Genomic DNA, 12,293 nt, shown 5'->3' with positions numbered 1-12,293 from the left:
GTTTCTCTCCATTTAATTTGATGTTAGTTATTGGCTTGCTGTATGTGTTTAAGTATGCATCTTGTGTTTCTGATCTCTCCAAGACTTTTTTTTTCCTGAGCAGTAAACTACATTTATTGAATACCAGATACATCATATGCAAAAGAGGTAGACTGTGGCAGATAAGAACCTGAAGAACTAAATATACAGACCAACCACTAATTCTAATTAGTAGACAAGTACAAAATCTGCACAAGTTAGACTTTAAACAGAATTCTGATGCTTGCCTGAAGGAAAACAAGCTACACATATGGTTCAACAAACAAACAAACAAACAAACAAACAAACTCTTTACAAATTGTGCTTATCATTATGGAATGCTACCTAGCATCAATTTTTAGTACAGAGATGTATGTCCCAAGAAAGACTGCTTAAGCAGGGTGATCATTGGACTTCACGGCCAAGAAACCCCTGGCTGGGGAAACGCACATTCAGCTCCTTCCGGAAACATGCCAGCCTCTGCACCAGGTCCTTCCTGCTTTCTGGTTATCTTACTACCAGCTGCTAATATGTCTTTTGTTTGATCGTCCTCTTCAAGTTTTCTGGCTTCATTTTTTGAACAATTTATAGTTTCAGGACATGCTTTTAATCTCTCCTTAAGCTCTGCAGTTTCAAAACTTGTTTTTCTTGGCAGCTTCTGATTTTCTCTCGTTTTCAAGTTCTGCAAATCATGTTTCATGCTTATAGGTTCCTAATGTAAGCTGACGAGACATTGTTAATAGTTGCTACATCATTACTCTTAGGTCTTGAAATATCATTTCATTGTAGAACTCTGAAACCACTGTCTTTTTTTCACAGCATTGCACACTTTTTTCACAGTGTCAGACTGGAACAGCTTTAGTAAGTGATACAGAGTTACAGGTCTTTCACTGGGGTCAATGGAAAATATTTTGATGATTATTTCAAATCCACACCATCCTGTTACAGTAATTTCATATGCAGGCTTAGTAATAACTCTTAAAGGATTGCTATAGCTTTTATGTAATTTAAACTGGGTTTTCTTCATGTATGCTGACATACCCTCATTTCTATATGGCTTTACCTGTACTTCCACTGGTGGTATGCCCATCTTTTCTTCCCCAAATATGGGACAACAGTACTATTGTTAGCCATAAACTATTGGCTCACTCTCTGGAGGTTGGGTGAATTGGCCATTCAGGCTCTCTGTGGGAGAGCTGAGTGCTTCTCCAAGACTTTTATCACGAAGAAGTGTTGGATTTTGTCAAAGGCTTTTTCAGCATCCAGTGAGAAGATCTTATAGTTTTTTCTTTCATTTTGCTTATATGGTAGATTATATTGATGGATTTTCTTATGTTGAAAAATGCTTGCATCACTGGGATGAAGCCTACTTGATTATGGTGGATGATATCTTTATGTATTCTTGGATTCAGTTTGCAAGTGTTTTATTGAGTATTTTTGCATCAGTTTTCATAAGGGAAACTGGTTTGAAATTCTCTTTCTTTGTTGAGTCTGTGTGGTTTAGGTATCAGGGTGACTGTGCCCTCATAGAATGAGTTTGGCAATGATCCTTCAGTTTCTAATTTGTGGAATAATTTGAGGAGTATTGGTATTAGCTCATCTTTTAAAAAAATTTTATTAATGACACTTTATTCACTTTGTATCCCCCCTGTAGCTCCCTTCCTCCTCCCTTCCCAATTTCACCCTCCCTCCCCCTTCTTCACCCATGCCCCTCCCAAAATCCACTGATAGGGGAGGTCTTCCTCTCCTTCCTTCTGATCCTAGTCTATCAGGTCTCATCAGGACTGGCTGCATTGTCTTCCTCTGTGGCCTGCTAAGGCTGCTTGCCCCCTCAGGGGGAGGTGATCAAAGAGCTCATCTTTGAAGGTCTGCTAGAATTATGCCCTAAAACAATTTGGTTTTGTGCTTTTTTTTTTTCTCTTGGTTGGGAGACTTTTATTAATTGCTTCTATTTCCTTAGGGTTTATAGGCCTATTAAAATTGTTTACCTGATCTTGATTTAACATTGGTAAGTGGTATCTATCAAGAAAATAGTCTATTTTGTTTAGATTTTCCAATTTTGTGGCATACAGGTTTTTGAAGTAATACCTAATGATTCTTTGGATTTCCCTGGTGTTTGTTGTTATGTCCCCCTTTTCATTTCTGAGTTTGGTAATTTGGATATTGTCTCTCTACCTTTTTAGTAACTTTGGCTAAGGGCTTGTCTATCTTGTTGATGTTCCCAAAGAATCAACTGTTGGTTTCATTGATTCTTTGTATTATTTTGTTTCTGGTTTATTGATTTCAGTCCTCTGTTTAACTATTTCCTGCCACCTACTCCTCTTGTGTTTGCTTCTTTTTGTTCTAGAGATTTCAGGTGTGTTGTTAAGTTGCTTATATGGAATCTCTCCCAAGTTCTTTATGAAGGCACTTATTGCTATGAACTTTCCTCGTAGCATTGCTTTCATTGTGTGCTATAAGTTTGGGTATGTTATGTATTCATTTTCATTGAATTCTAGAAAGTCTTTATTTTTCTTTGACCCAATGATCATTGAGTAGAGAGTTGTTCAGTTTCCATGACTTTGTAGGCTTTCTGTTGTTTCTGTGGTTGTTGAAGCCCAGCTGTAATTCATAGTGGTCTGCTAAGATTCAGGGGGGTTATTTTAGTTTTCTGTTGAAACTTGCTTAGTGGCTGAATATATGGTCAATTTTGGAGAATGTTCCATGAAAAGAAGGTATATTCTTTTGTGTTTGGGTGAAATGTTCTGTAAATATCTGTAAATATTTGATTCATAATGTCTGTTAGTTTCATTATTTCTGTTTCATTTCTGTCTGGATGATGTGTACCTTGGAGAGTATGGTGTTGAAGTCTCCTACTTTAATGTGGGTTTTTAAATGTATGATTTAAGCTTGCCTCTTAAGTCCATTTGCTTGAAATATCTTTTTCAGTACTTCATCCTGAGGTAAATTAATGTCAGTCTTTGATGTTGAAGTATGTTTCTTGGATGCAGGAGAAGGATGAATCCTGATTTTGCATCCATTCTGCTAGTCTCTGTTTTTTTATTTGAAAATTGAGACCATTGATATTGAGAGATATCAGTAACCAATGACTGATTCTTGTTATTTTGTTGTTGTTGTTTTTGGTGTGTATGTTTGTGTCCCCCTTCATTTTCTTTTGTTGGTGTGCAATTATTTATTTCCTATCTTTTCATGTGTGTAGCTAAACTCCTTGGGTTGGAGTATTTCTTCTAGCACCTTCCATCGGGCTGGATTTGAAGATAGAGATTGTTTAAATGTGGCCTTATCATGGATTATCTTATTTTCTCCATGGATAGTGGTTGAAAGTTTTGCTGGGTATAGTAGTCTGGGCTGGCATCTGTGGCCTCTTAGGGTTGGCAGCACATCTTTCCAGATCCTTCTGGCTTTTAGAGTTTCTATTGAGAAGTAATTCTAATAGGTCTACCCTTACATGTTACTTGGTTTTTTTTTTCTCTTGCAGCTTTTTAATATTCTTTGTTTTGTATTTTGATTATTATGTGGTGAGGGGACTTTCTTCTATGGTACAATCTATTTGGTATTCTGTATTACTCTTGTACCTTTATAGGCATTCTTTTTTTGGGTTAGGAAAATTCTCTTCTATGATTTTGTTGAAAACATTTTATGGGCCTTTGAGCTGGGTTCCTGTTCCTTCCTCTACACATATTATTCTCAGGTTTGTTTTTTTTTTTTTTTTATAGTTTCCCAGATTTCTCAAATGTTTTATGTCAGGATTTTTTTTAGATTTAACGTTTTCTTTGACCAGTATATCCATTTCTTCTATTGTATCTTCAATTCCTGAGATTCTCTTTTCCATCTCTTGTATTTTGTTGGTGAGGCTTGATTCTGTAATTCCTGTTGGAGTTCCTAAATTTTTCATTTCCAGGACTCCCTGAGTTTTCTTTATTGATTCTACTTTTAATTTTATGCCCTGCACAGTTTTATTTTATTTTTTTTAACATTGTCCTGGCTTTCTTTAAGGAATTTGTAAATCTCCTCTTTAGGAAACTAGATCAAGTTCATAAAAGTGGTTTTAAGGTCTTTTTCTTGTGCTTCATCTATGTTAGAAGGTTTAGGGCTTGCTGAGGCAGGTTAGATGGGCTCTGGTGGAAATTTATTGCCCTGGTTATTGCTGATTGTGTTCTTACGCTGGTGTCTTGGGACCTGGGTTTGGGATGATTAAAGGCCTAGGTGCTGATTTCTATATATTTATAAACAGAATTACATATATTATAGTTTCTTTTAAATGTTTAACACTTTTGTTAAGTGTGTATGTAAGCTTCCATATTAAACTTAGGATTTCCACTCAATGGGCCCACACCAATAAACTCAGCTGGATCCAGATTTATGTTCCTTCTACCGTTATTTCACACTCTTAAAATCCATTTCCACACATATCCTCCAGACTTGTGTTTGAATGAATTAACAAACTCATTGGTGGACCCTAAGGGACATCAGTATCATAGTCCCCCCCCGAACTGGTTGGTAGTATGATTCTTTGTGGCTTTTTCAGATACCCTTATTGTTATTTTACCCATTTCTTCCCATCTATATTTACCTTCACTCTCTCTCCCTAGAGAGTTTCCTATCTCCCATACCAAATCACCTGTACCCTGCTATTTCCCTCTCTATTGCTCTCAACCCCTTACCCTGGCAATGGTTCCATTTTGCCTTTCCTAGTGATTATATCAGGAACTCTAGATGCCAGACTTGGAGCTGTAGGATTTTATATTTTCCCTCTGAGCTTTGTTTTTGCATTGGTTTGATATTTCTTTGCTATTTTCCCGTTCCATTTGGAGTGTTATTGTGTGCTATTTTATATAAAAAGTATGTACCTTGTTTTGGTTGTACAGGAATTCACAGTTAAGAGATTTCCCAGATCTGAGAAGAACAATCTGTTCTTACATTTCAAACAGTGTTGAGCCTAGAGGTGGTGGCACATGCCTTTAATCCTAGCATTTGGGAGGAAGAGGCAGGTGGATCTCTGAGTTCAAGGCCAGCCTGGTCTACAGAATGTGTTTCAGGACAGCCAAGGCTACACAGAGAAACCCTGTCTCAAAAAACAAAACAACAACAACAACTAACAAACAAACAAAACAGTGTTGGGATTATTAAAGACTATGGGAACATTTGAAGTTGGACTGAATGTATTTTGCATAATGAGGTGGCCATGATGCTCCAGAATCAAGGTTGGGAAGGTTGTAATTTAAATGTGAGCTGCTTGGGTGTCAGGTTGATTTGTGATTGTTAATGTTGATTGCTGACTTGATAAGAGTTAGGGTCATCTGGAAGACCAGTCTCTGGGAGCATCTAGATCATATTAGGCCTTTGGGTCTGTCTGTGAAGAATTATCTCCATTAGGTTAGTTGAGGTGGAAAATGCATTCTGGATGTAGTGGCATCATTACATGGGCTGGTGTCCTGGGGTGAATAAAAAGGAGGGAGTGAGCTGAGCACCAATTTTCCTCTTTCTCTGCCTCCCAACAGCAGGTGCAGTGTTGCAGGAGCCTCGTGCTCTTGCTGCTGTGTCTTCCCCACACTGATAGACTTTCTTTAAACAGTAAGCCAATTATACCGCTCTTCCTTCACTAAGTTGCTTTTGTATTTGTTGGGGCAACGAGGAAGTAACCAACACACTGTGTTATTTACATCAGGATAAGAAGTTGAATCTAGAACATTAAGGAACTCAAAAACTAGCAAAAAAAAAAAAAAAAAAAAAAAAAAAGAAGGTCAAGAAGGAGGAAAAGGAGAACGAGGAGGAGGAGGTCTGGTTAAGACATAGGTGTTCTGTCTAGTTTTATGTCAACTTGACACAAGCTATAGTTATTTGAGAGGAAGGAAACCTGATTGAGAAAATGCGTTTGTAAGATCATGCTGTAGGCGAGCCCATGGAGCCTTTTATCAATTAGTGATTGATGGGGGAGGGAGGACCAGTGTATTGTGGGTGGTTCCACCCTTGGGATGGTGGTCCTGGGTTTTATAAGAAAACAGGCTGAGCAAGTCGTAGGGAATAAGACAGTAATCAGCATTCTCCCCATCCTCTGGCCTCTTTATCAACTTCTGCCTCTAAGCTCCTGCCCTGTTTGTCTTCCTGTCCTGACTTCCCTTGATGATGATGAACTACACGCTAAATAAAGTCTTTCCTCCTCAAATTGCTTGACTTTTTTTTTTTTTTTCCTTTCTCTGAAACAGGATTTCTTTGAGTAACCATCCTGGATGTTCCAGAACTCACATAGATCAGACTGGCCTCAAACTCACAGAGATCCACCCTGACCCTGCCTCCCAAGTGCTGGATTAAAGGCCTGTGCCACCAACTCCCAGCCCAAGTTACTTTTGGTCATGGTATTTTATCACAGAGACAGTAGCCCTGACTAAGACAATAGGCAATAGATTTAAATAGGTACACCAAAAGAAATCATGTAAATGGTCAGCAAGTTAATGGAAAACAAAACAAAACACTCAACACAATATCAAGGAAATGCAAATCAAACCCACAGTGGGACATGACATCACCTCACCCCATTATGAATGGCTATAATCAAAACAGGAAAGTGGCAGGCATCAAAGAGCATGTGAATAGAAGGAGAATCATTCCCACTGCAGGGTGGGACTGCAGATTAGTAGGGGCTATGATGTATAGTATGTGAACTCTTCAAAATAGAGCCATCGTATGTGCCAGCAATTCCACTGTGGGCTACAGATCCAAAGGAAATGAGACTATTGTGTGCCGAATACATTTTCATGGCCACGTTCCTTACAGCACTACTCACAGTAATCAAGCAATGGGAAAGCCCTAAGTGCTTACCATCTCATGAGCACATAAAATATGGTATAAGCCCATGAGAGAATACTAATCAGGCACAGAAAGAATGAAGATCTGTTATTTGCAACATGGATGGGATTGGAGATCTGTTGTAGAGTGTCATCTTTCAGGCTAAGCTGCTGCCATTTTTCCTGGATCAGCAGTCTAATTGTAAGTGTCTATCACGATGAGGCTGATGGACTCTTGGTATTCACTCATAGCAGGAGGGGGTAGGGTTTCTCATCCAAGTTTGCAGCCATGCTTCCTAGCCATTGCAAATAATCCTGCCCTAATTGCTTGTGGCTTCTGGAAGGTGCTAGAGCGAATGGGCTGGGGAAGGTTAACAGAGAGGGCTTCCTTCATGCAGCCACCGGGGAAGCCATCATCTAGACTGGGTGCAGACTTTCCACTGCAGATGCTTTATGGTCAACCACAATCCTGCCAGCAACCCTGCACGCACACTCTATAACTAGGCCCAATAAACTATTGGTTTTCCAGGGTGTACCATAATTGACTCTTACTTTGGTTTATTGTTTGAACCAAAGGCAGAGGTGGTTAGATGTGGTTCTCGCCAGGGTAGTAATGTTCACTGCATTAGTTCACTCATATACGGAATTTAAAAAAGTTGGTTTCATAATAGTTAATTGTTGTCAATGTTGTTTATTGGAATTCAGAGGGTGTTGCCCGAGAGAATTATTTTATTTTTTTTAATGAATTAAAAGTTTAATTCTGAACCATTTTATAACCACATCTCTTGAAGCATTGTATCACAGCAGGTTACAACAACTTTGGGATAAAAGGCAACTGGTAAACTGTCCAAAACAAGGCTCAAATAACACCTCTTACTGAATTACCCTACTGCACCTATCCCCGATAAAGTTTTTGTTCAAAAACATGAAATAGATCCATCTGCTTATTTTAAGCATATTAAAAAGGAAACTAATCGGACCATTTCTATCTATTTATACAAAAGGCTACACAACGTTACACGTTTCCAGGCTACAACTAGCGTGATTATGAATTAGTGTCCTACACCATTACTCGGTTCTTAGAAATCAGAAATTGCTGTAGCGGGTTCATGAGAACATAACACTGCGAGACTTAAAAACCAACAGTTACTGCAAAAAAATAAACGCTACTTCAAAGCAAGCAAAGTCAGTACCATTACAGATATTAAAAAAAACAACAACAACACAGAAAAACGAAAAAGAACAAGCAAGGCTAGGGTCTGATAACACCATCCTGTGATCCACTCCTGTGCACTCTTCACTGCATGAGTCACTCCCCAAATCCATTTGTATTGTTACTCCTCGGCCAAAAAGGACCAGAACAAAAAGTTTACTTCGACTGTTCCCATAGGAAATTCAGCTTGGTTAGTGTCAGGCACTTTCTGAGATACCAGCCCACCCTTGAGGAGAATTATTTTATAACTAATTGTTTTAAAAACAAAATCAAGAGTTCAATTTTCTCCACTTACTTGACATTATTTGTTATTACTTACTTTTCCGATAGTTGCCGACTTAATAGCTATGAAGTTATGTGCATTAACGGCTTTACTTTAACTTTTGCTAAAGGTTACTTATTTTGAGCATCTTTTAAATTGATTTCTGGCAATTTCCCGGTTTCTTTTAATTGTAACATAAATAGAAAATTTAAAATGTGCACTTGTCCCTTACATTCTTTCTGTGAGGGGCTGGTTCTCGTTTCAAAACTTAAGTTGCTTCCTGATAAAACGTATTCAGAAACTACTTTTGCCAAAGAGCATTGTTAACTTTTCACCTGGGTCCACACGAAGGCAGCGTCAAAAGCCTGGCAGTTTTGCTTTCAATTTTGTATTTATCTCCTTTACACAACACTTTGTCGGCTTTTACAGTGTCCTGTTTCAGCTCCCAGGTGTAGTCCCTGAGTGGCACTATCAAAGTGGTCCATCGCTGTCTCCACCACCCCCCGCCCCGCACCCAAAGAGCTGGCAGAGCCCCTCCTTCCCACTTAAGGCTGTACCACAGAAGCCAAAATGGTGGCTCCTGTCAAAATGGCAGCTTCTGTCAGAGCAGGGCCTCAGCAGGAGCTGTCTACGGTGACCACACCTTTCCTGCCTCAGCCTAGGCCATCTCAGGAGCTGTCCACGGTGACAACACTTTCTTTCCAGTCTCTGTTGGATATTCATGGTGCAGGGAAAGGCTTCCCTGATGTGGACTTCCTTTGTAAACTTTGTAAACCCTCAAGGCAGGAAAGCGGCCAGACACTGCCTGAGGAGCTCCAGCACTCCAGCCCACACCTCAGCATTTCTAGCCTCTGTAACTGTCACATAGGCCATCTATAGCCCCTCAATAGGACCCTTCCCAGATTATGCTGATTTTAGGTGAAAGGTCTGAACAAAAACCCACCAATCCCTGAGCTTCCCTCAAAAACTCACCAGTCTCTGAGCAGGAGAACCCACCAATCCCTGATCAGGAAAGCCCACCAATCCTGACTCTGAAAATTTCCACACTAGAAAGCTTTGTCCCCTAAGAAATCCTGTATAAAGGCTGTATCTGCTCAGTTCCCTGCTGCCTTCTCCCAGGAACAGAGGCAGCTACTCCCGGGTTCATCCCTCCTCTCCCTGTGTTTATCCTTTCAATAAATCTCTTTTAGGAGATTTGTTGCATGCTGTGACTCTCTTATTGGAAGAAGCCAAGAAGCAATGAAAAGAACAAGTGAAGAAGAGGAGTCTGACTGAGGCTCCTGAGCTCCTCAGCTCAGGTGGGGATACCCTTTCCTGGGAGCTGCAATGCTGAGGAAGTGCCGGGAGCCAAAGCTATCTAGTGAAGACAAAGGTATCTACGGAAGCCAAAGTCAATTAGTGAGCCAAAGCTATCTAGTGGAGACAAAGGTAGTTACTGAAGCCAAAGCCAAGGAGAGAGCAAAGGTCATTTAGTGGAGACCTAAAGCTATTTAGTGAAAGAGTTATCTAAAACCCTAAATCATGGGCGATAGATTGTTAGAGCATCCGTAAGATATCTTTAGAAACCATCTTTATGGTATCTTGCAGGTACAATATTTAACCCATGAAAGCACTCTTCCTATTTCCTGCAGCAGTAGATTAACCTTCCCCCTTTCCTGCCTTCTCCTTATATAAGTTGGGTAAAAATTTCTAATAAATGGAAGCCTTGATCAGATGAACAGACTTGGCTTTCATTTCTTGCATCTCTTGTTCCTTTTTCCCCCATTCCTTCCAATCTCTCCACCTTAGGAATCCCGTTGAAGCCCCGAGGGTCGGGGCAAGGAAGGAGTGGGGCTGAGCTCCTGAGCTGCTTATCCCAGCTAGGGATACTTTCCCTTGGGCACTGCAATGTCTCTGCTGAGGAGTTTTCCTCTTAGAGATGTATGGTTTCTGGGCTCTAGTGTCTAAGATGCCCTCCCACTGGGACACTGTCCCACCTCAAAGAGCAGTGTGGTTCCTGGCTCCAAAGTCTCAGAATACCCGTACTCTTCTGTCTGAGCATGAAGGCCACCAACAAGCCCCCATGGTACTTCTCTTTGAGTTCCAGAAACTAAAGGGCTGATAAACACCTCTAAGGAATAAAAACTACTTTGAGCCCATTGCGGGGCCTAGGATAGGCCATCCCCAAATGAGGGCAGTTAAGGCTCCACAGAGAAGCAAGAGTCATCATGGAATCCAGATTGGTCTTCTGAGACCACCTTGCAGAACCCAACCTCATCAACCCAGCCACACTTGAACAGGAATGACTGATCATACATACGGTACTTCCCTGCCCCTATTCTTTCTCTAGTCAAACCTGTATCTCGCAGAGAGTTGAGAGCTGGGGGAAATCATTGGAACCCTTTATTTGTACTTTCCCCCACGTGCAAATGGATTGAATTCCTTATTTTTCTTTTCTCTCGAGTTCTGCATGTCTGGGTGTTCTGACTATCCGCACGACTGTGCATCGCCGTGCAGCCGTGTGGATGAAGGGTACCGAACGCCTGGAAGAACAGCCAGCGCTCTTAACCCGTGAGCCGTCTCTCCAGCCCCTTGTCTTATGTGTGCTTACAGGGAATACGTGCGCTTGAGCGCAGTGCTGGTGAGGCCAGGAGAGAGCCGGAGTTACAGGCGGTGGTGAAGCTGTCTGGGTGTTAGGAACAGACCTCAGGTCCTCTGAAATAGCCAGTACCACACGAGCCGACTCTCCTGCGCTGTCAAACCTATCTGTTTAATTGGTTTCAAGAGACAGGAAGCCTAGGGTACCTATCCTTGTTGGGCCTTGTTTATCTTTTGCCAAAGATAAACAAGTCACATCATTATAGTCTACTTTGCGAGTATTTATAGATATATAATCAATAAATTGATATGACTATGTAAGGTTAAATTAAAGTATCTGTTGATGGGCTAGCTCCTCCTGGTGGAAAATTTGCCTTCACATAGCTGCTGCCAGAAGCCCTGGGTTCAATTCACCAAAACCGAACAACAACAAAAAAAAACACCATTTGAAGCCCAAACCGAAACCAAACCAGATTAGTTGCAATCAAGAAATTGCGTGTGTGTGTTGGGGGTTTGAAACTACCGCTCTGGTTTCATTTATTGTCGTCCAAAGACAGAGGAATTGGGCCTGAAGCCCGGTTCAGTCCGAGGTGCTGTTTGATACCTGTCCAATCAGGAACGTGACCAGAGCGGTGGGCAGGCTTGCAAAGCCTCGCGGGCTTTCGCTGGATCCGGCTCCTTTGGGAGCTTCTGGTCCACTGCCTCAGAGGCGCTACAGAGGCTGCTGGGCCTTGTCACCCTCCGACCCGCTTCCGGAGGCGCGCGTGGCGGGTCCGGGTAGCTCGGAAGCCAAGAGACTCCTCAGGTCGCCCCGGAGCCCTCTGTTAGGGTAGCGGGGTACGGGTCTCCTGTTGCGGGGAAGGGCGGTCCCATCATGTCCCTTTGCAGGGTCGTGCTGGGCAGGCAGTGGTTTGGGGTCCCCGGCAAAGCTGTTAGCTGCCCACCCAGCGCAGTGAGCGCAGATCGTGCCGAGCGAGCCCTCCCTTGGGCGTCGGCGTGTCTGCAACACACTTCAGGACAGTGTGGATCGCAGCAGAGGATCCCTGTAGGCTCGCGAGGTTTCCGTCAGCGGCTGCGGTGCAGGCCAAATCCTGCGGTCGAGAATTCCTTCTCCCTGTCAGTTTGTTCTAGTTAGCTGATTAACTCTTCATTCGCTAGTTAAAGCGCTGCCTGCCGGATTCAAGTTCTCTAAATTACGAGGCATCTCTCTAGCGTAGGGATTTCTTAAGCCTCCTGTATCAACCATCCTATTTGACACAGAAGCTTTGGAAAGTCTGTGCTTGTTTTGCTTTGGGGAATAAAGGCTCTCACATTTATTGAAGGTACTGCCTGTACTCAGGTCCTGGAACCGACCTTAGTGTGCGGGTTTTCATTGTAGTACATTTTCATGTCATGGATGTACACTCTTTTCCTGGTCTTTTCAGAAAACAAACAAACA

General features: G+C 41.7%; 1 protein-coding gene and 1 pseudogene across 13 annotated transcripts in view; one reads left to right on the top strand and one right to left on the bottom strand.

The window, feature by feature from the left end:
* Positions 1–433: 433 nt before the first annotated feature.
* LOC110553889 (YEATS domain-containing protein 4-like) lies at positions 434–1,152 on the bottom strand (annotated as a pseudogene).
* Positions 1,153–11,505: 10,353 nt separating this feature from the next.
* The window catches only part of Syce1 (synaptonemal complex central element protein 1), a 43,758-nt gene continuing 42,970 nt past the window's right edge, over positions 11,506–12,293 (top strand). For 2 of the 13 annotated variants that reach the window (XM_060382115.1, XM_060382126.1), the window contains exon 1: positions 11,510–11,692. The gene's annotated coding sequence lies outside the window, so the exon portion shown is untranslated. Of the gene's footprint in view, positions 11,693–11,714; positions 12,178–12,293 lie in introns of those variants that run through there. The other 11 variants (XM_060382078.1, XM_060382095.1, XM_060382137.1 and 8 more) reach the window with 8 other exon arrangements.

Source organism: Meriones unguiculatus, chromosome 1 (genome assembly GCF_030254825.1).
Source record: "Meriones unguiculatus strain TT.TT164.6M chromosome 1, Bangor_MerUng_6.1, whole genome shotgun sequence".
Taxonomy (NCBI): Eukaryota; Metazoa; Chordata; class Mammalia; order Rodentia; family Muridae; genus Meriones; species Meriones unguiculatus.
This window is presented reverse-complemented; position numbering and strand designations above follow the sequence as displayed.